General features: G+C 44.1%; 1 pseudogene; it reads right to left on the bottom strand.

Annotated features, from left to right (window-relative positions):
* Positions 1 to 23,096, bottom strand: part of LOC115112773 (nuclear factor of activated T-cells, cytoplasmic 3-like) — a 113,500-nt pseudogene extending 90,404 nt beyond the window's left edge.
* Positions 23,097 to 26,153: the final 3,057 nt, after the last annotated feature.

The following is a 26,153-nucleotide window of genomic DNA, read 5'->3' on the forward strand; positions in this document are numbered from 1 at the left end:
TGATGAGAGTATATTAATTCTAAATGCTGACTAAAGCTAAAGATGACTTGTGATTAGTGTTGCAAAATATATTCCTTGGTTATTCAGATATCCTGGTTGGAGGATCCCCTCCCTGCTTATTCCCTCCTGATTCTGGGAATCCTCCAACCAACACTTATTTCCAACTCTATCTGTGATTGAGAGGGTAGGTACAGGAAGTGGTGTTCAACCTTTCCAAGTTCTCTCACGTCACCCAAAGGGCACTGCGTTCATCCACCTCTGGCCTGCTCACCTCCCTACCACTGAGGAAGTACAGTTCCCGCTCAGCCCAGTCAAAACTGTTCGCTGCTCTGGCCCCCAATGGTGGAACAAACTCCCTCACGACGCCAGGACAGCGGAGTCAATCACCACCTTCCGGAGACACCTGAAACCCCACCTCTTTAAGGAATACCTAGGATAGGATAAAGTAATCCTTCTCACCCCCCCCCCCCCTTAAAAGATTTAGATGCACTATTGTAAAGTGGCTGCTCCACTGGATGTCATAAGGTGAATGCACCAATTTGTAAGTCGCTCTGGATAAGAGCGTCTGCTAAATGACTTAAATGTAAATGTAATGTAAATGTAAGTGACATACCTGAAGATGGGTGTGTGTCCTGGTTTGGGTTTGTTCCATGTGAAATGTGAGGGCACTGAGAGAAACTGTTCCCCTGGCCCGTCCTTCTTCAGGGAGTGCAAGGTGTCTTCCGAGGGAGAGTCCATGAGGGGGGACCCGTTCCCAGAGTCGTCCAGGCCAAGGTCCCCCTTCCCCCCCATGGAGCATGTCCGGTCCTGGGAAGTCTTCCTAGTCTTGGAGGGGATGTCTGCCTCAGAAGGGCAGCACTGGAACATGCCCATGGAGGGGCTTCCTATCCAGGTGTCCTCTGTCACGCTGCCCCTTGGGGACGGCTCGGGGGTGGGGATCGGGGAGTGGTGTGGGGACACGGAGCCCATTGGGTAGCAGATGTCTGCGCTGGAGTGGCGTCTCTTCCCGCAGGGTGAGGTGGGGCGTGAGGAGGGGCGGGACGGCGGCCGGGGGCTCAGCCAGTTCTCGTCGGTGACGGAGGTGCGTGGGGAGTGGCAGGGGGAGACTCGGGGGGACAGGGAGTGGGAGGAGTGAAAGGCAGGGTGGTGGTGCTGATGCCCAGCCCACAGACCCTCCTCCAGGACCCCAGGATGAGGGGAGCAGCCAGGGGAGGTGCGGGGAGACCCCAGGGTAAACCTTGCAGCCGCTTCGTTCAGCTCAGAGTCCACGTCATCGTACACGTGGGAGAAGGACTCGCAGGACGAGGCGTCTGAGAACCAGCTCCTGGAGGACAGGGAGCTGCAGGGGGACGGGCTGAGAGTTGAGTCCCGGTATGAGTGGTCTAAGGGCAGGTACAGGTGGTCCCTGGACAGGGGCCGGTCCCCATGGTGGTAGTCCCCATCATTACCTCTAAGATTGTCCTCGTTAGCGTCCATCTCCTGCTGACAGCTGGGGGAGATAGAGGTGATCTGGATGCTAGGACACTCAAAGGCTTTGGGAGGCCCCCCACCCCCACCTGCAGGGCTGGATTTGTTTTTGTTGACATGGACCTCATAGTTGGGGTCGAACACCTTGTGGGACTGCAGGCGCTGATGGGGGGAGGAGCTGATTACTTGGGAGTGGGAGTGGGAGTGAGGCTGCATGCTGCCATTGCGAGACTGACCCATAGACTGGTTGTTGACCACGGACTGCTGGCCCACATTGAGGATGTAGAACGACGTATTGTCATCAGGCTCCAGATCTGAAGAGGAATGATGGAGAGAAAAAGGACCATAAGTCACCATCACAATAACCGCTCTATGGGCCATACAATACCTATTTGTGTTATATGAGGAGGATGCTAATACTTGTGATCTGGAAATGCCTTTGAACTGAATTTATTTCAACAGAACATTACTTTGACCCCTATTCCTGTGCGATAAGAGCCACTGCACCGCCAGGAGAGTGATAAGGATAGACCCAGGCAAACCGCTCCACTATCTCCCTGACAAACACCTTTATTGGTGCTTCATTGCTGTGGTTTTCATTCTGCTAGTCTTGAACAGGACTTGGCTTGACACACACATACACACATAGGAGGAGTTACTTTGCTTCGCTGCAAACAAGGATAGTCCTCATCTACAACAGTAGGTACATTATGGTCTACTGATAGGCTACCTCCATTCCAGACATAGTCCTACATTCCAGAGGGGTGGGGGGACGAGAGAGGTGTGTGTGTGTGTGTGTGGTGTGTGTGTGTGCACGTGTTTAGACGGGCAGAAAGAAAACGGGCATGGTTCCAAGAGGGATAACCGATGAGCATCGCTCCTCAGGAAACAAATTCACACAACGGTGCATGCTCTCTCCTGTCATCACGGCAGCACCAGCACTCTAATAATACACATCAGCCCTGCCTCAGTGATGGTCTGGCCACACACAGGCACAAAGACAGGCATACACACACAAGCACAAATACAAGCACGCACGCACACACACAAAGGATAGGTGGCTCACAGACAACAACCTATTGTCCACCAACACCACTCTATTTGTAGTTATTGATAAACTGGCTGGACCTAACTGGGACACGAACACAGGACAGAGTCACTACACGCCCCTGGACTCATCACGAGAAATACACCATGTCACGTTCTATTCCATAGTTCTGTTCAATATTAGGACTTAGTACAAAGATGAAGAGAATTTGCAATATTGAACCTATGTAACTTTGTGAAAATACAGTTCACTTTGAACTACTGTTGCAACAGTAAATCACTTAACATAGTTGTGCTGTGCTCTCCTGTAAAGTACAAATAACCTAACCAAAGGTGCACATAATCATGATATTTACACACCCAGTTCAAGTCATATGCAATGGGGGTTGTGAAATTGCAGTTCGATTTCAAAACAGTTTCTGCAAAAAAGCTGGTTCTTCGGGAAAAAAGAAAAAAAAACACTTTGAAAGGATCATAAGAAGAGAAACAAATCCTGTGCGTCAACACATTTAGGAAACCACAGTCTTCTAAAGCTAAAGATGAGTAGAAATATCAGAATCAAGAGTGTAAAAAGGAACATTTTAAGAGAGGAGCAGCCTACTCAATTCTCCCTCCCTCCCTCTCACTTGCAGCAGTCTATTCATAGCTGCTCCACAGTGGCCCTGCCTGCCTGTCAGTGTCACAAGACTCCTGTATCCTGTGACGACAGAGGAAGACAGCATCTGACTGACGGAGGGATAGACGGAATGTATGGTGTGTGTGTGTGTGTGTGTATGGAGGAGGACAACAGAGCGGGTCAACAGCCTGCTGCACTGTGCCGCCTCGACCCGCCCCCCCGAGCCCTCAGAGGAAGGACAAGACAACACACTAACAAAGGCATGGCGTACAGTATGTGGACGGATACACTAACTAAAGCACTGCTATCGGGCTGGATGGTCATACACTGTAGGCCTATCTTTCCATAGCATCTGGAAAAACACACACATTTACTTTGTGTTGTTCCGTTACTTTCTAGTCAAGTTTTAAAAAATTAATCATTCAAAAGTAGTGTGGCACGGTATACTGAAACACTTGTACTTTTCCGATTCTAGAAGCTGAAAAACGATTCGGTACTAGAATTAGTATTACTTTTGGTACTTCTGTCAAATGTTTCTCAAGGCGTCTACTGATTGAGAGAGGATCAAGTCTATCAGTGCAGTCCCCTTATAGCGCGAGAGTACGCTGCCTCTAGACTAGCACTAGACTAGCTCTAGACTAGCCTGTCCTGAGGAACTCGCTGGGAGTCTGGGCTGCATCACTACTTGCGCTGCACAGAAGTTAACACGCTTAAACATCATGTAGAAATGTTGATTACTGTTCGCTAAACAATGTCCAAGAGCTACATAATACAACACTTTACAATGTAGAATGTGTGTGTGTGTGTGTGTGTGAGAGAGAGAGAGAATGACGTCAGGGGTCTTAAAGAGACAGCACAGACTTTGATCAAAGAAGAGATTGCTTCTTCTATGCACATTTTGTTGATCAGTACAATAAAATAAGTCCCAAATGGAAGGGAAACAGATTGTTTTGATATCTGCAGTCCCATGAAATCAGTGAAAACAAGCTCAATAACTAAAAGGCATGCACACATCCTACTGAATATGATTTCATCTGTATTGTGAATAGGCTTAGTCTAAATCTTGATGACCCAGTTTATCAATCGACTAGAGATTTTCCATTCAAATAAATTATTACCATTGTGTTGTCATGTAGGGTAGGGTAGCCTAGTGGTTAGAGCATTGGACTAGTAACTGGAAGGTTGTGAGTTCAAACCCCCGAGCTGACAAGGTACAAATCTGTCGTTCTGCCCCTGAACAGGCAGTTAACCCACTGTTCCTAGGCCGTCATTGAAAATAAGAATTTGTTCTTAACTGACTTGCCTGGTTAAATAAAGGTAAAAAATAAATTGTTTTACCAAAGCCAAATTGATTGTATGACTCATTAATGCATACATTCAAAAATGTAATGACATCAACTGCCATTCTGTGACTTTGGCTAATATGCCTTCTTTTTTTCCTTGTTTTGGTATTGTGATAGTAAACTGGTATTGGTATCAAAATCTAAATACTAGTATCGTGACAACACCCTTCAAAAGGCACAGGATTGGACAGCCCTGGTAGTTTCCCACGCAATTCAATAAATGTAGCCAATTCAATAAATGGTCAACGGTAGAAATCGAGTTAGACAAACCTGTAGGCCAATACTTTGTGAATCACATTGCATTAAAGAAATCCATTGGGAGGTATGAATTGAAAGAGGAAAACAATTCAGTTTACATTAGCCAGAAGTAAGCACTCAAAATACATTTGCCTGGATATTTAAAGTGCAAAGAAGCCAATATTCATTGCCAAATGCAGACATATTAAGAAGGGGTTACTTTCAAGGCAGTCATTTTCAATTGCATATTAATTAACAAGAGCAGGTCCACAAATACACCTCAGTTATTAAAGATCTATTGAATATTCTGTTTCCAAGAGCCTGCTGGAAAGAGAGAAAACTATCTGCCGACTGTGTTGTACGTGTGTGTGTGTGTGTGTATGTGTATGTGTGAGGCACCTGTTGTGTTGTATATGTACATCTCCCCCTCATTTAAATGCTGGTCTAAATGATTGAGGTGGCATGGCCAGCCATCAATTAATACTCAACCCTACCACACTGCAGGCTGCCAGCTCAGTTCATTAACATCACTCACTCAATGATGAGAGACAAGACAGAGAGACAGAGAGAGACAGAGAGAAATGGTCATCTCCCTGTCTTGTCTGTGACCACTGACAGACATACAGCTAGAACAGAGTCAGACACAACACATGAGCCAATTAACAAAGGAAGCAGTGAAGCCATCTGATCTCAATCCAATTTTCCCAGCAGTGGGACATTAAAGATCTTCTGGTTCTTATGAAGGGCTCTTTGTTTTATTCTATCAAGAACGGTCTACAAAATAATGTATCCGACAGATAGAGTGGGAAGGGCCCTATCTACATTTCTAACAGATACAGTGGGGCAAAAAAGTATTTAGTCAGCCACCAATTGTGCAAGTTCTCCCACTTAAAAAGATGAGAGGGGCCTGTAATTTTCATCATAGGTACACTTCAACTATGACAGACAAAATTAGAAGAAGAAAATCCAGAAAATCACATTGTAGGATTTTTAATGAATTTATTTGCAAATTATGGTGGAAAATAAGTATTTAGTCACCTACAAACAAGCAAGATTTCTGGCTCTCACAGACCTGTAACTTCTTCTTTAAGAGGCTCCTCTGTCCTCCACTCGTTACCTGTATTAATGGCACCTGTTTGAACTTGTTATCAGTATAAAAGACACCTGTCCACAACCTCAAACAGTCACACTCCAAACTCCACTATGGCCAAGACAAAAGAGCTGTCAAAGGACACCAGAAACAAAATTGTAGACCTGCACCAGGCTGGGAAGACTGAATCTGCAATAGGTAAGCAGCTTGGTTTGAAGAAATCAACTGTGGGAGCAATTATTAGGAAATGGAAGACATACAAGACCACTGATAATCTCCCTCGATCTGGGGCTCCACGCAATATCTCACCCCGTGGGGTCAAAATTATCACAAGAACGGTGAGCAAAAATCCCAGAACCACACGGGGGGACCTAGTGAATGACCTGCAGAGAGCTGGGACCAAAGTAACAAAGCCTACGATCAGTAACACACTACGCCGCCAGGGACTCAAATCCTGCAGTGCCAGACGTGTCCCCCTGCTTAAGCCAGTACATGTCCAGGCCCGTCTGAAGTTTGCTAGAGAGCATTTGGATGATCCAGAAGAAGATTGGGAGAATGTCATATGGTCAGATGAAACCAAAACAGAACTTTTTGGTAAAAACTCAACTCGTCGTGTTTGGAGGACAAAGAATGCTGAGTTGCATCCAAAGAACACCATACCTACTGTGAAGCATGGGGGTGGAAACATCATGCTTTGGGGCTGTTTTTCTGCAAAGGGACCAGGACGACTGATCCGTGTAAAGGAAAGAATGAATGGGGCCATGTATCGTGAGATATTGAGTGAAAACCTCCTTCCATCAGCAAGGGCATTGAAGATGAAACGTGGCTGGGTCTTTCAGCATGACAATGATCCCAAACACACCGCCCGGGCAACGGAGTGGCTTCGTAAGAAGCATTTCAAGGTCCTGGAGTGGCCTAGCCAGTCTCCAGATCTCAACCCCATAGAAATCTTTGGAGGGAGTTCAAAGTCTGTGTTGCCCAGCAACAGCCCCAAAACATCACTGCTCTAGAGAAGATCTGCATGGAGGAATGGGCCAAAATACCAGCAACAGTGTGTGAAAACCTTGCGAAGACTTACAGAAAATGTTTGACCTCTGTCATTGCCAACAAAGGGTATATAACAAAGTACTGAGATAAACTTTTGACCAAATACTTATTTTCCACCATAATTTGCAAATAAATCAATTAAAAATCCTACAATGTGATGTTCTGGATTTTTTTAAAATCATTTTGTCTGTCATATTTGAAGTGTACCTATGATGAAAATTACAGGCCTCTCTCATCTTTTTAAGTGGGAGAACTTGCACAATTGGTGGCTGACTAAATACTTTTTGCCCCACTATATGTTCATCTGTCACATGAAACTGTTCACATGTGAAGTGCCCTTTTGACAGTGGTGTTTTCCTGCTGATTGCATTATGAAATGAACATTGACCTGTAGCCAACTGCTTTGTGCGCATGGCTGCACTTAAAATGTGAAGAAATAATAGTTTATAAAGATTTTAAGCTAAACTTTCTGATCTGTTGCATCAGACTCATTGCATTTGAATATTTATTTTTTAATGTAGTCTAGGCATACTGGTTGTATACATTTGGGATCTATCATCCCACAACTGTCCCAGAGTCGGTTTGGAATAGGCTATTTCTTTCTCGACAAGCTAACCAATAGAATAGGTAACCTACACTTTTCTACTATAGTAGATTGACATAGGCTAGTGGTTTTGCTGTTTGTTACTCATCTTGTTGGCTGTGGAAAAGTAAATGTGGACATTTAAAAGTAAATGTGGACAATGTTCAAAGTGCACATCAGAATTCGTTAAGAAGGACCACATCATTGCATCATCGACTTGCATGTTTTGTTAATATTAATTACCATATTCTAAATGTTATTTCTGTCATTCTGAGCACAGTGTGTGGACGCCCTAATCAGGTGACGCACTCATTTGCATATGCAGTCTAGGTAAATTTCTCAAAATGTCCGGTGAATTAAAATGTCGCCGGTCAAATGTCCGGCACCACATTCTCCTAGCGGAAACCCTGGGGCACGTTCGCTACAAGAAAAAAACTTTTTTTTGTGACAAAACCATCAGAAGAGTTGAAAATGTGATGGAAACCCATTCGGTACATGAGAATTTAATCTCAAAAGTCATTTTTATTTGCACTATATCATCACTCACAGCCTTTTACCCACAACAAGTCAATTTGATGGAAACATCTCTGGCGGGAAAATGTGGATTTTAGAATATTCGCATGAAAATCGGTCGCCAACCTGATGGAAACATAGCTATTGTCAAACGTCTCATCATTGTCCTACTTCCACATGGCATTGGAAAAAGGCCTGTGAAGTCTGACTGTACTGTATTTAGCATATAGGCTACAATCTGTATGTGAGGGAAAGTGTGTTTAAATGCTCTGCATGACCAGTCTAAGAGCTCATTAGGTGTATGTTTTATGATGTGCTCGACAAGCTCCGCCAGCCTCCTCAGATGACTGATCTGAAACCCTCCTGTTAATGCCACGGTTTCATCACACTGGATGGTCTTCTGGGGGGAGGAGGGAAGGGGAGAGAGGTTTACAGACAGAGAGGGGGAGGGTTGAGAGAAAAGGACAGAAGGGGGAGGGAGAGAAGAAAGGGGGTGGGACTTCTGGGGGAGGCAGGGGGTAGACATGGGGAGGGAGGAGTGGAGTGGACCGGGTGCCCTGGCTCACACCCCTCTCTGAGACCAGATTAGCCCACTGGACCGCCACTGAATATCTGGCGAGGAGCTCCCCTGGGGTGTCAGACCCCAACCACCTGCTCTCAGGAGGAGAAGGGGGATGGAGGAGGAGAGGGGGAGGAGGAGGAGGAGAAGAGGAGAAAGGAGGAGGAGAGGGGGAGGAGAAAGGAGGAGGAGAGGGGGAGAAGAGGAGAAAGCAGGAGGATGGGGGAAGGAGGAGAAGATGAGAAATGAGGAGGAGAGGGGGAAGGAGGAGAGGAGAAAGGAGGAGGAGAGGGGAAGGAGGAGAAGAGGAGAAAGGAGGAGAGGGGGAGGAGAAGAGGAGAAAGGAGGAGGAGAGGGGAAGGAGGAGAAGAGGAGAAAGGAGGAGGAGAGAGGGAGGAGGAGAAGAAGAGAAAGGAGGAGGAGGGGGAGGAGGAGGAGAAGAGGATAAAGGAGGAGAGGGGGAGAAGAAGAGGAGAAAGGAGGAGGAGAGGGGGGAGGAGAAGAGGAGAAAGGAGGAGGAGAGGGGGGGAGGGTAGTCGGGGATGCATGTGGATCAGACAGGTCTAAGAAACCTGGTCAACATGACCACAACCCTCCTGTCCCTGTTTTGGAGCCATTATATCAACAAACTATAATTAAAATTCTCTCACACACACACTCTGGCCCACACACGTGCACGCACGCACACACACACACACACACACACACACTAACCCACATGCTCAAATGTTAAATTAATGGATCTTTGACACTGACGGACCCACATACGAGATATGAGTCAGTCCTCTGGAAATGGACAAGTTCCTGGTAAGACATGAGGTCAGATGAGTTGAAAACTCTCCTTTATCTCATCTGAACATCTCATAATCTAACCAGACAATGAATAGAAAGCACAGCTGCTTTACTCTACTCCTGGTCTAGCCTGGCCTGAGGCCCCTGCTCCTCTCCTCTCTTCTCCTCCACTTCTGAGAGGCTGCAAATGGATTGCGTCATACACAACTAAAGTGCCCCCACATCAGACTGCCGATCTGGTTAAATAAAGAGCCCTAAGAGGCTTTGCTGTTCCTAAGCTAATAATAGCTGGAAATCGCCTGGCAGTGGAGTTAAAGAGAAGTTTTGCTATAGGTGATGTAGGATAGGCCTCTCCGTGACACACCCCAGGGTCAACCATGTTGCATTCTCCACCATCCCCAGGCAACCTGACGGGCAGCCCCAGCTAAGAGGCCTCTGAGGTGGTCTCGACCTGCCTCAGACATCACCTTCTCTCTGGAGCCCTGGGGATTCTCACTGGTCTGGCCGCTCACGCCTCTTCTCCTCTCCGGCCGGGCACAGGCTCTCCTCATGGTCTACCCTGCCCTGGAGTGGGTCAGGGTCATCTGGTCATTATTACTGACACACGTCATGTCCTAAGAAACAGCCTTCAGTTATAGTAAGGGGATCTACCACTCTCTTGTTGCCTCACTCTACCTCTCTCTCACTCTCTTTCTCTGGTGACAATTTCATCACCATGAACTGTTCTTTGATTTTCCCTTTTTCTCTGTGCTGCTACACCTGTGCTGTGTGTGTGTGCGCTCATGCATGTGTTAGTGCGTACATACACTACCATTCAAAAGTTTGGGGTCATTTAGAAATGTCCTTGTTTTTGAAAGAAAAGCAACATTTTTTGTCCATTAAAATAACATTAAATTGATAAGAAATACAGTGTAGACATCGTTAATGTTGTAAATGACTATTGTAGCTGGAAACTGATTTTATGGAATATCTACATAGGTGTACAGAGGCCCATTATCAGCAACCATCACTCGTGTGTTCCAATGGCACGTTGTGTTAGCTAATCCAAGTTTATCATAAAAAAATCAGCCGTTTCCAGCTACAATAGTCATTTACAACATTAACCATGTCTACACTGTATTTCTTATCAATTTAATGTTATTTTAATGGACAAAAAATGTTGCTTTTCTTTCAAAAACAAGGACATTAACAATGTCTAAACTGTATTTCTGATCAATTTGATGTCATTTTAAACGGAGGACAAGGACATTTCTAAGTGACCCTAAACTTTTGAACGGTGGTGTACGTGTCCTCCAGAGCCACACAGGGCTCAGTCAGTGTGTGTGAGGCCTGGAGGTAACAGTAGTAACCTAACGCTGGGTTCCCTTTGTGTATCCAGGCAGGTTGATTAGACACACGTCTCTGTTTAGACCCCCTGCACACTGGGCTTTGTTCAGGGCCTGGCTCTCCTTTCTACTCTCCTCAAGAGCTGCTGACCAACACAGAGCCAGGGGCTGGAACAGTGGGGGACTCATTGACTGATGCAGGACTTGCACTGAGTACTAATTAGCCATCCAACCACCTCTGAAATAACATAAAGAACAGTCCATTTCTAGCTCATCATTTCTGCCATCTATCTACCCTCAACATTTTGGAGCAGCTTTTTAATGATACAATTGTATAACTATTACCATCTGTAATAGCGCAATTACACATCGTTACACAATTATAACCATTATTCAATGGTTTGGATTTTGGTCAATTAATGCCTTGGATTTGATACATCATCATTATCAGACAATAGTGACCACCTGAAGAACACATTTAATTACTTCCTTTCTGTTCTGCCTATCCAACAACTGAGCTGCCTGCCTGGCTGGCTGGCTGACTGACTGGCTGGCCACCTGCCCCCATTTCTAAACACAGAGGCTGTGACGCACACGGCACGCATACTGTACTGTATATTACTGTTAGTAGGGCTGGCCTGGCCTACACCTGTGGCCCTCAATGCTGACTGGAGGGGGAGGAGTGGGGATGCCTCAAACCTCCCGTTGAACTCTGTAGGTCGGCTACGTGTGTGAGAGAGGGGGAGGGAAAGAGAGAAGGGGGAGAGAGACAGAGACAAAAAGAGCAAAGGAGTTATATAGAAATAGAAAATAGCTAAATATTTAGTTTTAAATATGTTTTATTATCACATACAACAGATAGGTGCAGTGAAATGTGTTGTTTTACTGGGTCAGCCATATTAGTACAGCTTGAGGCACATCGACAGACTGACAGATTTGACTCAAACCAGCGACCTTTTGGCTACCTGCCGTTCCATTTAGTGATGGGCTGTACATAACTTGTGCAGTACAGCTCTAGGTAGACCTAATCTACCATTTATTTGATGGATGATTTGACAGGATTGTAGTTTAGCACTGTCGGGACTTTGATGTTATTATTACTAGACCTACGCGGAGCATGAGGGATATAATCCATACTTTTGACCGCACTGACGGTCTGAAGTAGTACATCCGGCCCCGTAGAGGCCCAATGAACCTGACGGCTGGCTTAGCCAACGCTAACACATGTTTGTTAGATAAATAAAGCATCTCATGCTTAATGATACAATTATAAGATAAACATTGAGAGTGGCCCAGTGGCCACCTGAATTAAAAAGCCCCCAGTGCAATAGGTTCACTGAAAAAGGCTTTTCATATAGCCTATTATAGCATTTAAACTCATTTTAGTTTACTTATTTAATCAGTTAATATTAGTCCCATAAGACAAGAATTCCCTTTTGCAGAAATGTTATGTTACATTTTTTATATAGGCCTGGGAACATCTATTTTTCACATCACATACATTTATCCAGTTGCCTATGTACCAATAGGCTTCATACAGTCAACCGTGGTTGGTCACTGACTGTCAAACTACCCAGGCTGCATCCATTGGTTAACAGTGGTCAGGCAGTATGAGCGGTGACCCCCAGCTACAGTACATTAGATGATTGTCCTTTGAGCCGCGAATGCAGTAGTGACGATAACACAGCCCAACAGCCTGCAATAACCCAGGGCAGATAGATAACATCAGTGGCTACTGCTCTGCTCACAGCACAACCTAGCCAGGGTGACATTTAAACAATATGCCTGTCCGCGCTGACTGTGCATACGCCTGATCCAGAGAAAGAGAGGGGGGGGGGGGTGAAAGCAAGGGAGACAGAGCAGAGAAATACTGTGTGGGAGTGAGAGTAAAACTGTGACTGTGCACATGACAGAAATCTGGGATGACATTTGCAAACTGTGAGTCTGGAAAAGAGCAGAGACTGAACTAAATAGGTATTTGATCTAACTGCCAAAATAGAGTGTGAAAGGATGGGGTGGCCCCAGAATGTGTACACACACCTCTTAGTGCTAAGTAACATTGAATTTCAACTACAATATTTGTTTGTCTCCTATAAATAAAACAACGCAGTCAGTTGGAAAACAACTTGAAGGTGGAGCTGAGTAGATGAAGACGAAGGCCTACTGCATTAGGAGTCATTCACTAACTCAGCATCCCTTGGGGTCTCTGGGCTGAGAAAAGATTTACAGACTCATATCATAATATGTATTATTTATCATACAGTATAATAGGAATATAATATGTAATATCATCATAATAATGTATGTTCTATCCTTCTCCTCCCCAGTCACAGTCCCTAGTGATGATGTCCCTCCTCTCAGGTTAATTACACAACTGTAACAGCAGCAGTAAGCTGCTGGCCCTGAGAGTAAATTGTGCAGCCATGGAGTGGAGAAGGAAGAAGTGGAGGGGGACCTTCGGGACCATAAGAAGGAAGTGCAGTGTCCCTGGGTGGAGATATGGCCATGCTGTCTGGGGGCTTGTAAGTGGAAGGGAACCCTTGCACACTCACCAAGATCTTTCTCTGCACACCCACAAGGCCAGTTTAAATGCCAGAGGGTAGATAGACAAACTGACATTTATATTTCACATTAGCTTCGTCAAGGCTATTTATATTTAATTACCAAAGGCCACCTCTCCACTAGACACTACACAGATAGTTGTAGAAGGTTTGCATCATCATGTTACGCAATTTAACTCCAATGAAATATAGGCCTAAATAGCATGGTTTCCCCCAACCAATCATAATGTTACTCACCAACAGGCTATCGACATCAAACCATATCAAAATAAGTTGAAAGGTCATAAATTGTTCACAAGCCCAAACTTTCCCACATTTTGTGAAAAACAAAACTTTCATAATATTTTTTTAGTTAACTTCGGCGGTCCTTTATGGGAAAATTGTCAAACTTTGTCATCAAAGCCTGGCATTCTCTGGATTTATGGTGCTTTCAAGACAACTGGGAACTCTGAAAAAAACAAGGTCGAATCATGATGACGTCAGTGATCTTCAGGTCAGAGCTCTAGAAAGAGGCCCGAGTTCAGGACATTCAATTCCGAGTTGGATGACGGTTCAAAACCTATTTTCCCAGTTGGACCTCATGTTTTCTCTAAGAGTTCCTAGTTGTCTTGAACTCACTGAAAACACATTTCCCAGTTCTGAGTTTCCAGTTGTTTTGAGCGCGACAGAAGTCATGCTAGTTTTACACCATAGCCAATGGTTGAATATTTATCCTTTTCATCTTGGAAAAAGAGACCTTAAACCCAGACCACAGACCACACACAATGACCTTGAGCCTTCTTGGATGGGCACTTCTAATGTAACTCTATGGCAGCATCCAAGGGGCTTGAATTTTCAAGCTCTACCCTTAGATTTGGCGGTGACGTAGTGCCCCCATGAGTGACAGAACACTGAGCCAATCACGGTGTAACTGTGAAACGTATTAATGTCGTATATGTGACACGTATTAATGTCACATATGTGACACGTATTAATGTCACAATAACATACAAAACAGGCATCCTCTCTCATTTTTTGCTAGAAAGTTGGGGCTCAAAACAGATGGGGCAGAGTCGCCACTGACTAAAACAGGGCTTACAGGCACAGCCTAGAATAAACTGGGATTCAGCAGCAGCAGCTCTTACTGAGACCAGTGCAATACAGCTATGTCCCGCCTCTTCAAAGAGGAACAGGGAGGGGGAAAACTAAATGTAAGATTTCAACAACTTTCTCTTCTTCTCCCGCATGTTGATACAGTGTAGCATGGCCAGTGGGAGCTTCAGTTACACTAAATTTAAAGTAGACAGATGCCACACATAGCTGCTCGTGCCTCGCCCTGGGAAACAAACGTCTCTCTCATCACTCCAGACCAGGGCTCCTCCAGGCCAGACCCCCTCATCTCAGCTCCACACTGTCCACTCTGGAGGGTTAGGGGGTTGGGGCACCCACCTGGCCAACTAGCCCACATTCCTCAGTGTTAACGAATCCAACCAGGGTTCACTGCTGGCTACCAAACTGTTAAGCCCTCTCACTCTAAGCTGTGTGCTCCACTGAACAGAGATAGGCTACAGTATACCCCAAATACCTAATGTACTTTCAACATGTGGAGTCCTGTACAATACACAGCAGTTGAGACTGTAGTGTTAGTGGTCATAGTATGTTTAAAGGTGCACTATGCAGAAATTGCTCTGCCATTTCCTGGTGGCTAAAGTTCTAATAGTTCGCATAATTTCAGTTTATGAGACAAAACAAGCAAGTATAGTGTAGAGAGTCATTGTACCATCTAAATCTCTGTGAAATATATTTTCCATAACCAAAAATATTGTATTTTCAGCTGTTTGAAGTTGGTGTACAACACTGAAAGTGAAATACGCAAAAAAAGAAACGAGAAGCATAAAAATAGCGCACATAGAACAGATCTACTGCTTCTTAGACTTGCTGTCAATGAGAATTACAGCTCAAAAACACATATTTCTATGCAAATTGGGTCAAGTCGCCCAAAAAGTTACGGATTGCAGCTTTAAGTCTTCACCACTCAGTTTAACCTTGGTTATAGGCCTGAATGTGACTCATTTTTCACAAAGGAAAACTACACAAATTAGAGAAATAATGCTTTGTAATTTATAACTTGATACATTGTTAGTCTTCCAGACACACTTGATAAGGGTCCTGCAACACAGACACTGCAACACAGACACAGTCCCTCATCTGAGCCGGTTACACCCCCACAACACACACAGCTGGCCAGAGTCTGGGAGTCGGACATACAGTCACTCACCTGTTGACGTGGCACACAACATTCTTCTGCTCCTAGCTCCCGTTAAACGGTAACGGTGAAGCAGTGTTGCTCTGTGGACTGGACAGCTTCAGACCTGCCTGCTGCTGGGAGACTCCTGATCTAACAGAGATGTCTGCAACCTGCCGCCTGCTGCCCTCTACCACTCTCTCTGAGAGCCCAATATAGTCCACCATGAGAGCGATGTAATTTCAGTCTTTCCCACGACTGAGACAGACAGAGCCAGGAGTCAAGTCCAGACAGATGAAGCTGGGGCAAGCACAAGAACAAACTAAAAGTCAAGAGCAACAGATCTCCTCCAAAAAAATGACAGACTGTCACTTAGTTGATTTCCTAACTGGGTTTCAGCTATTACGCAATGCTACTACATTACAACATCAAACTCTGTACAAATTCTACTCTACAACATACCAACATGTCAACCGATGTACTAGCTTACGCCAAATCAAGCCTGATTACAGTTAGTTTACGCCAAGATTGCCAGCATCTGGAGATTTCATTAGTCTGGTTCAGGCTCTCCCTTAGATAGAAACAACTGGTGGTCTCCCATATCCTTCATGGGTGAGGAGGGAGGGAGGGAGGAGAAGAAGAGGAAAGAAAAAAGAGAGGAAGCATGCATGGTCCTTGTTGAGGCTTGCACAGCTCTGAGGTGGTACGATGATGACAGACCCAGAGCTGCCAGACAGGCCACCGGATGTGAGAGAAAAAGGACCAGAAGAGAGAGAAAGAAAGAAGACAAAAAAGGGTAAGAGGAAGGAAAGAGGAAAGAGAGCGAGACAGAATCTTTCTCAGTTCCCCTTAACAACAGGGGGGAGGAGCTGCCCACTCCCTCTCTGTCATTGCACTGCCATCTAAAGCCCACATGGCATGTCTGGGCACTGTGCCAGACACCTTTACTGTATATGCTAGGCTCTGCTCCTCTACAACTCAGAGAGACACTTTCCCCCTCATTGACACCTCTACCACTCTCTTACTGTTCAACCCACTATTACCATCTCTAGACTGCCACCACCTCTAGACTGCCACCCAATGGGCCCTCACTGACACCACCTCTAGACTGCCACCCAATGGGCCCTCACTGACACCACCACTAGACTGCCACCCAATGTGGCCCTCACTGACACTACCACTAGACTGCCACCCAATGAGCCCTCACTGACACCACCACTAGACTGCCACCCAATGAGCCCTCACTGACACCACCACTAGACTGCCACCCAATGTGGCCCTCACTGACACCACCACTAGACTGCCACCCAATGTGGCCCTCACTGACACCACCTTTAGACTGCCACCCAATGTGGCCCTCACTGACACTACCACTAGACTGCCACCCAATGAGCCCTCACTGACACCACCACTAGACTGCCACCCAATGGGGCCCTCACTGACACCACCACTAGACTGCCACCCAATGTGGCCCTCACTGACACCACCTTTAGACTGCCACTCAATAGGCCCCTCACTGACACCACCACTAGACTGCCACCCAATGGGCCCTCACTGACACCACCTCTAGACTGCCACCCAAATGGCCCTCACTGACACCACCACTAGACTGCCACCCAATGGGCCCTCACTGACACCACCACTAGACTGCCACCCAATGGGCCCTCACTGACACCACCACTAGACTGCCACCCAATGGGCCCTCACTGACACCACCACTAGACTGCCACCCAATGGGCCCTCACTGACACCACCACTAGACTGCCACCCAATGTGGCCCTCACTGACACCACCTTTAGACTGCCACTCAATAGGGCCCTCACTGACACCACCACTAGACTGCCACCCAATGTGGCCCTCACTGACACCACCTCTAGACTGCCACCCACTGGGCCCTACTGACACCACCACTAGACTGCCACCCAATGTGGCCCTCACTGACACTACCACTAGACTGCCACCCAATGAGCCCTCACTGACACCACCACTAGACTGCCACCCAATGGGGCCCTCACTGACACCACCACTAGACTGCCACCCAATGGGCCCTCACTGACACCACCACTAGACTGCCACCCAATGTGGCCCTCACTGACACCACCTTTAGACTGCCACCCAATGGGCCCTCACTGACACCACCACTAGACTGCCACCCAATGTGGCCCTCACTGACACCACCTTTAGACTGCCACCCAATGGGGCCTCACTGACACCACCCCTAGACTGCCACCCAATGTTGCCCTTACTGACACCACCTCTAGACGGCCACCCAACGGGGCCCTTACTTACTTACCTCCAGCCATTTTCTCTATGACACCTTTTGTGTCATACGGCCATGGCAGTTTGGAAGGATGAGAAGGCAGACAGGGTCAAAAGGCTCCTAAAAGGTTTAGTGTTACATCTTCACTTTTCACTGTACACAGCCTCGCTCAATACCACATGAGCACACTAGCTACCACGTAGGGATAGAAAAAGAGTAGCAGTTTGTTTCTTAAATATCATAAGGGGAAAAAAGGACCATATTACAGTTTATCTATAGTTTATCCCCACTACTCTCGAGTTTCAGTGAGAAGTGAATACGCCCTTACCCTATAAATGAATAACCTTGTCAAAGTGACAGGTTGCTACTTTAGACTAATTTAGGCCTAATCCTGGCAGTAGAGTTGAACATTCTGTCAAATTGTTATTTGATTTGAAGGACTTATTAGTCCATGTTTTTCCCTCTTCCATTCAACACCGTTGTAGGCCTACAGTAGTGGGGGGAAACCCTTCAACATTGACTGAGTTAGGCTACTGCCTTTTACTACAGCACTCACTGGAATGCCTCACTTCAAAGGGAACTGCATTTCCTAAACAACAAATCACGAGAGAGATAGAGAGAGAAAGAGACAAAGCCCTCACCTACAGAGAGATTAACCTAGAGAAGAGTCCCCTCAGCCAGCTGGTTCTGGGGCTCTGTGGAGTCTGTTTGTGAACAGAGCCCCAGTACCAGCTGGCTGAGGGGACTCTTCTCTAGGACAGCAACATAATTAGACCCAACAAAATTATGAGAAAGCAAAAAGATAACCTTTTGACACACTGGAAAGACTTAACCAAAAAACAGAGCAAATTGGAATGCTATCTGGCCCTATACAGAGAGTACACAGAGTCACAATACCTGACCACTTTGACTGACCCCAAATTAAGAACATCCTTGACTATGTACAGACTCAGTGAGCTATTGAGGGAGGCTGCCATAAGCAGACCTGGCTCTCAAGAGAAGACAGGCTATGTGCTCACTGCCCACAAAATGAGGTGGAAACTGAGCTGCACTTCCTAACCTCCTGTTAAATGTATGACCACATTAGAGATAAATATTTCCCACAGATCACACTGACAAAGAATTTCAAAACAAATCAAACATTGATAAACTCCCATATCTGTTAGACAAAATACCTCAGTTTGCAATCTCATCAGCAAGATGTGTAGCCCATTGCCATTGATCAAAGGGCAGCCAGTGGATATACCACTAATATTGATCTCTTTATTTATCTTTCCCTACTATTCGTACTACAACTATTGGCACATTGCTAACACACTGTACATAGCTGATAATAAAACAAATATCTTTTTAAACCTTTTTGAATGCAATATTTACTGTTAAATTCAAATAGTATTTTGTTGATGTTGTTCTGTGTCTTCTCAGGTTTGTTTATTTCACGTGCTTTGGCAATGTAAACACGTTTCCGATGCGAATAAAGCCTTTGAAGAGAAAGTCCAAGCTTGGCACAGTGCAGTCTTCTTAATCACATGTTTATTCACAGTGGTAAGACCTACTGCGGTAGAGTAGGACAGACTGAAAAGTTTGGGTCTAGACTACATAGGCTCATGTGTTTTTTCTCAATGGTTCTTACACTAACGTTTACTATTCAATTAGGCTATGTAAACAAACAGCTGGGTACTACATACCTTACTGACGGGATTCAGAGAGTGACTGAGAATAACATGTCTGTCACTACCTGTAACTAAGGTATAGCCTACTGTTCTATTTGAGAGGATGGAAATCTGCTGGGCTATTTCTCTGGGTTCATAGTTACTTTATTAATAACCACATAATTGCTGTTAACAGTACGATCCTCTGTGATGAACAGTGATAATAGTACAGTTCAAGGAACTAAATAAAAACAATCACATAATTGCTGTTAACATTACGATCCTCTGTGATGAACAGTGATAATAGCACAGTTCAAGGAACTAAATAAAAACAATCACATAATTGCTGTTAACATTACGATCCTCTGTGATGAATAGTCATAATAGTACAGTTCAAGGAACTAAATAAAAACAATCACATAATTGCTGTTAACATTACGATCCTCTGGAGAGAGAAAGGGAGGCTAGGGCTGAGGAGGAAGGAGAGAGAGAGAGAGCGAGAGAGAAAGGGCTGAGGAGGAAGGAGAGAGAGAAAGAGAGAAAGAGAGGGAGAGAAAGAGAGGCTAGGGCTGATGAGGAAGGAGAGAGAGAGAGAGAGAGAGAGAGAGAGAGAGAGAAAGAGAGAGAAAGAGAGAGGGACTAGGGCTGAGGAGGAAGGAGAGAGAGAGAAGGGGGCTAGGGCTGAGGAGGAAGGAGATAGAGGGGGCTAGGGCTGAGGAGGAAGGAGAGAGAGAGAGGGGGCTAGGGCTGAGGAGGAAGGTGGGAGAGAGGGGGCTAGGGCTGAGGAGGAAGGAGAGAGAGAGCGGCTAGGGATGAGAAGGAAGGAGAGAGAGAGGGGCTAGGGCTGAGGAGGAAGGAGAGAGAGAGGCTAGGGCTGAGGAGGAAGGAAGGAAGGAAGGAAGGAAGGAAGGAAGGAAGGAAGGAAGGAAGGAAGGAAGGAAGGAAGGAAGGAAGGAAGGAAGGAAGGAAGGAAGGAAGGAAGGAAGGAAGGAGGGAGGGAGTGAGTGAGTGAGTGAGTGAGTGAGTGAGTGAGTGAGTGAGTGAGTGAGTGAGTGAGTGAGTGAGTGAGTGAGTGAGTGAGTGAGTGAGTGAGTGAGTGAGAGGCCAAGCTTGGCACAGTGCAGTCTTCTTAATCACATGTTTATACACAGAGGTAAGTCCTACTGCAGTAGAGTAGGTCAGACTGAAAAATACTAGCAGTGTTCCAGGTTGTTCTAGCGAGCCCTGACTTGTGTGAGTGAGGCTAGGGCTGATGAGGAAGGAGAAAGAGCAAATCAACTTGGAGCCATACTGTTCAACTCACCGTTACTCTGGTTCTGTGTCTCTGCGTTACACTCCAGTTATTAATGTGAACAGGCACTAGTCATACGGGCCAAGGCACACAGTCCAACCAGATTAAAACCACTTGCACAGAGGCGTTTTTATTCCTTGACTTATTCCAAAAACACTTTTTTCCACTTTCCCCTACTCGTCTCCAAATTAGACTTCTTTATAATCTAGGGAAAAATTGATTGCGGAGGAGAGAGGACTGGCCAAGCCTTGGATTCATAGTTTCGCCAGAGCTTCATGAAAAGGGCAGAGCTAGGCTTAACTTGGTCTAACTCTGCAGATATTGACCCTATTTAATAAAAACCGGTAATCAAGCTTTCAAGATAAAATGTAAGTTGCAGTCACCCTACACTGAATTTAGGGTTTGAATTAAAACAGTTTGCAGCTGTACTTCTTTTAGTTTCACAGAATCCAAGCATGCATTCTAGCTATGTGAAAGACAGATGCTTTTGAAATAGCATGGAACTCCCAGATCTGTGGTTATGAATGAATGAATGGCAGCTTGCTTGTCTTCTCTTGTCTCAGAATGGTTAAACCCCTTGTCTAGTCTTGTTTCCAAAACAACCGTCCAAAATACACAAACAAAACACAAATAGAATATTGTGGCATGATGCATCACCAGACTTCCACAGATCTGGTTATTTCTCTGCACACCTGGTCACACTGAGATTCTGATATGAACCCCCACCTTCTCACACACACACACACCTCTATCTGTGAGAGTCAAATACTGTATTGGGCCACTGTGGCCGGCAAACTGGGCGCAAACTGCAGAGATGATTGAAATGGCAGCAGGGTGACATAGGGTTATTGGATGTGTTTGGACTTATTGGCCAAAGAAATTATGCACACAAAAAAATGTATAAACTAGGTTGTGAGGTGTCTTGTATACTGGGAAATATGTAGTTTCAGTTTAATTTATTGTGTTGTTTATTGTTGTAATGGTGTTTTGTCAAGCTGCAAAGTATCAACGTACCAAATACTCTAATTTAAACATACACCTTTACACATTTATCTGCATTACAAATTAATAGTTAAAGGGCGTAATATTACTTGATGTAATAACCTCTTCATTTCTGAGAAGGTCATTTAGAATATCTAAGCAGAAAAATAGAGAATATTTGCTTGCTTGTAATACTAATAACTATGTTATTACATTCACTATATTGCTATTTATGTCTAATTGTTGTACTTTTTAAGTTCTATTCAGTATTACGATCAACAACATCGATTGCATGACCACTAACGCTACTAACAAGTTAGATTACAAATGGAAGAGTTGTGAATGCATGCATGGTAGTTTCTTACAATATGACGTTCCCAATGCTGCCAAGTTCATGGCATTGCTGTTTCAAAGCTATTCAATTCGTTTTCTGAAGCATAATCGATAATAAAATGGATTGATTGGAGCGAATGTTTGAAACAAGTAGAGCTGTAGGCAGGCATAAGCTAGGTGTCTGAATAACTGACAGCTGTGTCCTCTCGTGAGCTAGCTATCTTACCTACTCAGCTGCCGAGCTAGTCTTTTGAAATACATTTCTAGCTAGCTACATTATGATTTATGCTAGGAGCCACATACAGATTTCAGCATGTGCTGCAGTATTTAAATATATTATTTATACATTATTTTGTACAGTTTTGCAACTTCTAGTGGGAATGAGCTAGTTAGCATGAGGACACCGTTATTTGACAGCTGCTGTCGCGCGCTTGTTTGCGGTTTAGGCTCATGTTCCTAAAACCCCATATTTTAACTGTGGAAAAGTCAGTGTGTAACTGCACATACAAAAATAGAAAATACTCATGTTGATGTTTAGCCTACTTATTCTACTTTCTGCTGCCAGAACATTCCCTAGCTTGTTCACATTAGCTAATCTGTTGCAACCAATGCCCCTTCTGCAATGTTCTTGTTGTTTGCAATGTCATCGCATCTGTGCACTCTTCTACGTCTAGAGAAGTTTACTGGGTATTCGCGGCAAAGATCAAATTCTAACCTGCGGGGCCTAGCGACTGCTGTTGGCCGTCCTCTCCGAAGATCAGCCTGAAGTCCAGCTCCTCATTACCAGTGCAATTTGCAGTAGTCATCGGGGTTGACAGCTCGGGTTCACCCGTCACACGAACGACGGCTAATGCAAAATACTATTTTAAATGTCACAACATTTACAGAACTAACGTTAACTGAAACAACAAAACTTGTTTAATTTAGCAAATCAAAATTGTAGCGAGCAATAGACCCGCGAGCGGCGTGAACTAGTTTTTCTTCCTTGATCAGATATCCAAAAATGATTCTTTCTCCCCGGCGAGGTTTGGTAATAAAATGCTTGTTAAACTTGTGATTGTCCTACAGCGAGTCTAATATTTTGTCCTTGCGAACGTTAAATTGATTTATCGCTGTTTGGTGTCAACAAGACAGACAAGGTTGTCGGTGAAACTGACTCTCACTGGAGCGCCTTCTATCCCAACTTTTACTAACTGCGCGTGACAGGGCAGTTCCAGTAGTGACGTCAGCAAACCCTGGTACACAACAGAGCGCAGGCACGCTCTGTCTCAATTCCATTCAGAGGGCTTTATTGGCATGGCAAACATACAGTATGTTTACATTGCCAAAGCAAGTGAAATATATAATAAACAAAAGTTAAATAAACAATCAGAAATTAACAGTAAACATGTATCTCACACACGCACAAACACGGATAAGGCTGGCAAGAGCTCCTGGGATATGTAGTTAAATCTCATGTTGAAGCTCATTGCCTCAACATGGACCTTATTATAGCGTATAATAAAGTTATCCAGATGTACAGCACTGTTGTCCTACTCGGATTTAATCAGAATGAAATTACACTTTATCCGAGATCATCACACATTTTATGTAATTTTCCTTTTGACTTTTCATTTATAATGTCTCAATCACTATTTTTGAATGTATGCAGGCTCTCATATACTATTGGCCTACATCTCTGCCAGACACAATTACAGTTTAAATGGACCATGCTGGCTCCAATGAACTAAATGTTCTGTGTTCACGTTGCCTTTTGGGCTATAGGAATTCAACAGACTGCCTGCCCCAAGGTCTATGCAATAGTTCTGAATGTCGATGATAAAGTCTGTGACATATGCATTAGTTTCAAATCTGTCTTTATACTAAGTAGGCCATCACACTTTCCTGGAATGCATTTCTTATGTGATTAGTTCAATATATCCTATACCCTAAAGCAGGGATCATCAACTAGATTCAGCCGCGGGACGATTTTTTCTTGAGCAGAGGGTCAGGGGGCCGGAACATAATTACAAATAATTTTCAGACTGCAAATTGACCGCAAGAAGCCCAAAAAGATATACCACTTGACTAAAACATGTCAAACCTTGCTTACATTTTTATATGATCACATATACATTATGTCTCTATTATGCGTGGGAATACTTTGAAACAGATTTCCAAAATTAAAATCACGTGGAGCTGATTTGCTGGTGTTTTTATAGTCTTTTATGTCCAACATTTATAAAAATGGGCCGCCAGTCGCGGAACCCTTCCCGATAGACTATACGGATAGTTTTTCTGGCCTGGGCAGATCAAGTAAACCTTTTGACCCTTTCGTGTTGAGCAGATTTCACAATCACTTTAATTGTATCACTGCCAACCATTCTGTGCATCATTATTAAACCAAATTATAGCCGACCTTCAAATCTTCTCTCTTAACTATATTGTAACTATATTTTTGTGGCGACAGTCCATCACTGATTGGGCCGTAATAACATGATGCACACTTGACCTCTAGATCCCTCAGTCACCAACACCAACAATAGTAACAAGATCTCTGACCTTGTTACTATGCCTACCTGAATTTTTCTGCAGCTGTCTGAGGTGCATTGAGACAGAACACTTGCATACACAGAATCCTCTTATTGAATATTAGTGAAAGATAACGGATACAGCAAAGATAAGAAAAAACAAGAGAATGTTTTTGTTTGACACATGTGGGCGTACAGACGCTGAAGTTCACAAAAGCAATGCGGAAAAAAATATCAAATTTCCTGTGGTCTAAATTTCCAAGCAAAAGCACTCAATACATGTAAACCTCACTGAAATTCACTGTATGCCATCAGCTGGCGAAATTGAAATCGATTACAAAATATACTCGTTTGAGATCATACTGATAAAACTGCTATAGGTATGTTACCTTGACAGTGCATGGTTGAGTTCATTTAGAAATGACAGTTTCATTCATAAGACAATTCAGTGTTGAAGCATAACCCTCTCTTTTGGTACATTAGGCAACAAACTAATCACTGCATTTTATAGCTGCGATATTGATATTATGGGAAAATGATTGGATTTATATAGGACAAGGGTGTTATGTACAAAGATGTTTTGCGGCCAAAATAGAGAAATAACATAATTTACTAACCTTGAAGTTCCCTGATGTTATTTCACGAAAGTTATTTTGAAAGTTCAGTTTTAATAAACCATATTCAAAAAATATTCTAATAAGATTTCAAAAGTAAATAACAGATTTAGCTCTTGTCTACCTCACAACCTGTCCAACACGGTAAACACTGACTCAGTAGGATTTGTATGCATTCTCTTTTGTATGGTAGGTTATCATTTGTTTTATTGACATCTGTATGAGTACAATGCAGAATGCATGGGTATGTAATGTATATGATCGTCATGACCCCAAGGCATTATAACACTACTGCTGTAAGAGCATGTCTCCAGACCCACTACCGTGTGCCTCTTATCTTCTCAGATGACCTTTAAAGGGAGAAGATAAAGAACACAGTGCACACAAATTGTGTGGGAGGGTGTGGATGTGGTTAACGATATTAAGTTCTCGTAAAGAAAGTAGTGAGGGAAAAAATAAACCCTCTACCCCCTCACTTGTCCTGTGTGTGAGAGAGGTATGTGACGCTCTCTTTCAAGGATTGAGGCTTGTGCTTCTGCACAGCATAGTACACAGACTGCACAACTTCAATGCATCACCTTGACTGACATGAGCCATAATATGGGTTAAATATTGACTGTTAATATTATATTGCACAAGAATCTGTCTGAATTCCTCACTTGATGAGGAATGAGGCCTATTTCTAACTTTCTAAATATGGAGAAGATAGGATTATTTCAGATGTATTTTATCTGAATTCTAAAGGATTTTCTTTAGGCCTGCTTGGTTGTATTAAAATACAGAACCACAAGAAAGCAAATGGCAGGAATGTATCTATTTCATATTGGTACATAACTGAACTGAGTATAACAGTAAAAACCATTTTGACTGAACACCTAAGTGAAAATAGGTACATGTAGACACCATGTAGCATATTCATAATTTTTTACATTTAAATTGAACCTTTATTTAACTATGAAATAATGCAAACGTATACTGGAAAAATTGGCTGAGAAATTGGCACAAACATTATGAAGAAGAGTGTAAAATGCATACACAGGATAGACATCGAGTGGAGCATACGACAGGTTTTGTGGTTTACAGGTTTGACTTACTGGTTTTCATCCTT

Source organism: Oncorhynchus nerka, linkage group LG27 (genome assembly GCF_034236695.1).
Source record: "Oncorhynchus nerka isolate Pitt River linkage group LG27, Oner_Uvic_2.0, whole genome shotgun sequence".
Lineage (NCBI taxonomy): Eukaryota > Metazoa > Chordata > Actinopteri > Salmoniformes > Salmonidae > Oncorhynchus > Oncorhynchus nerka.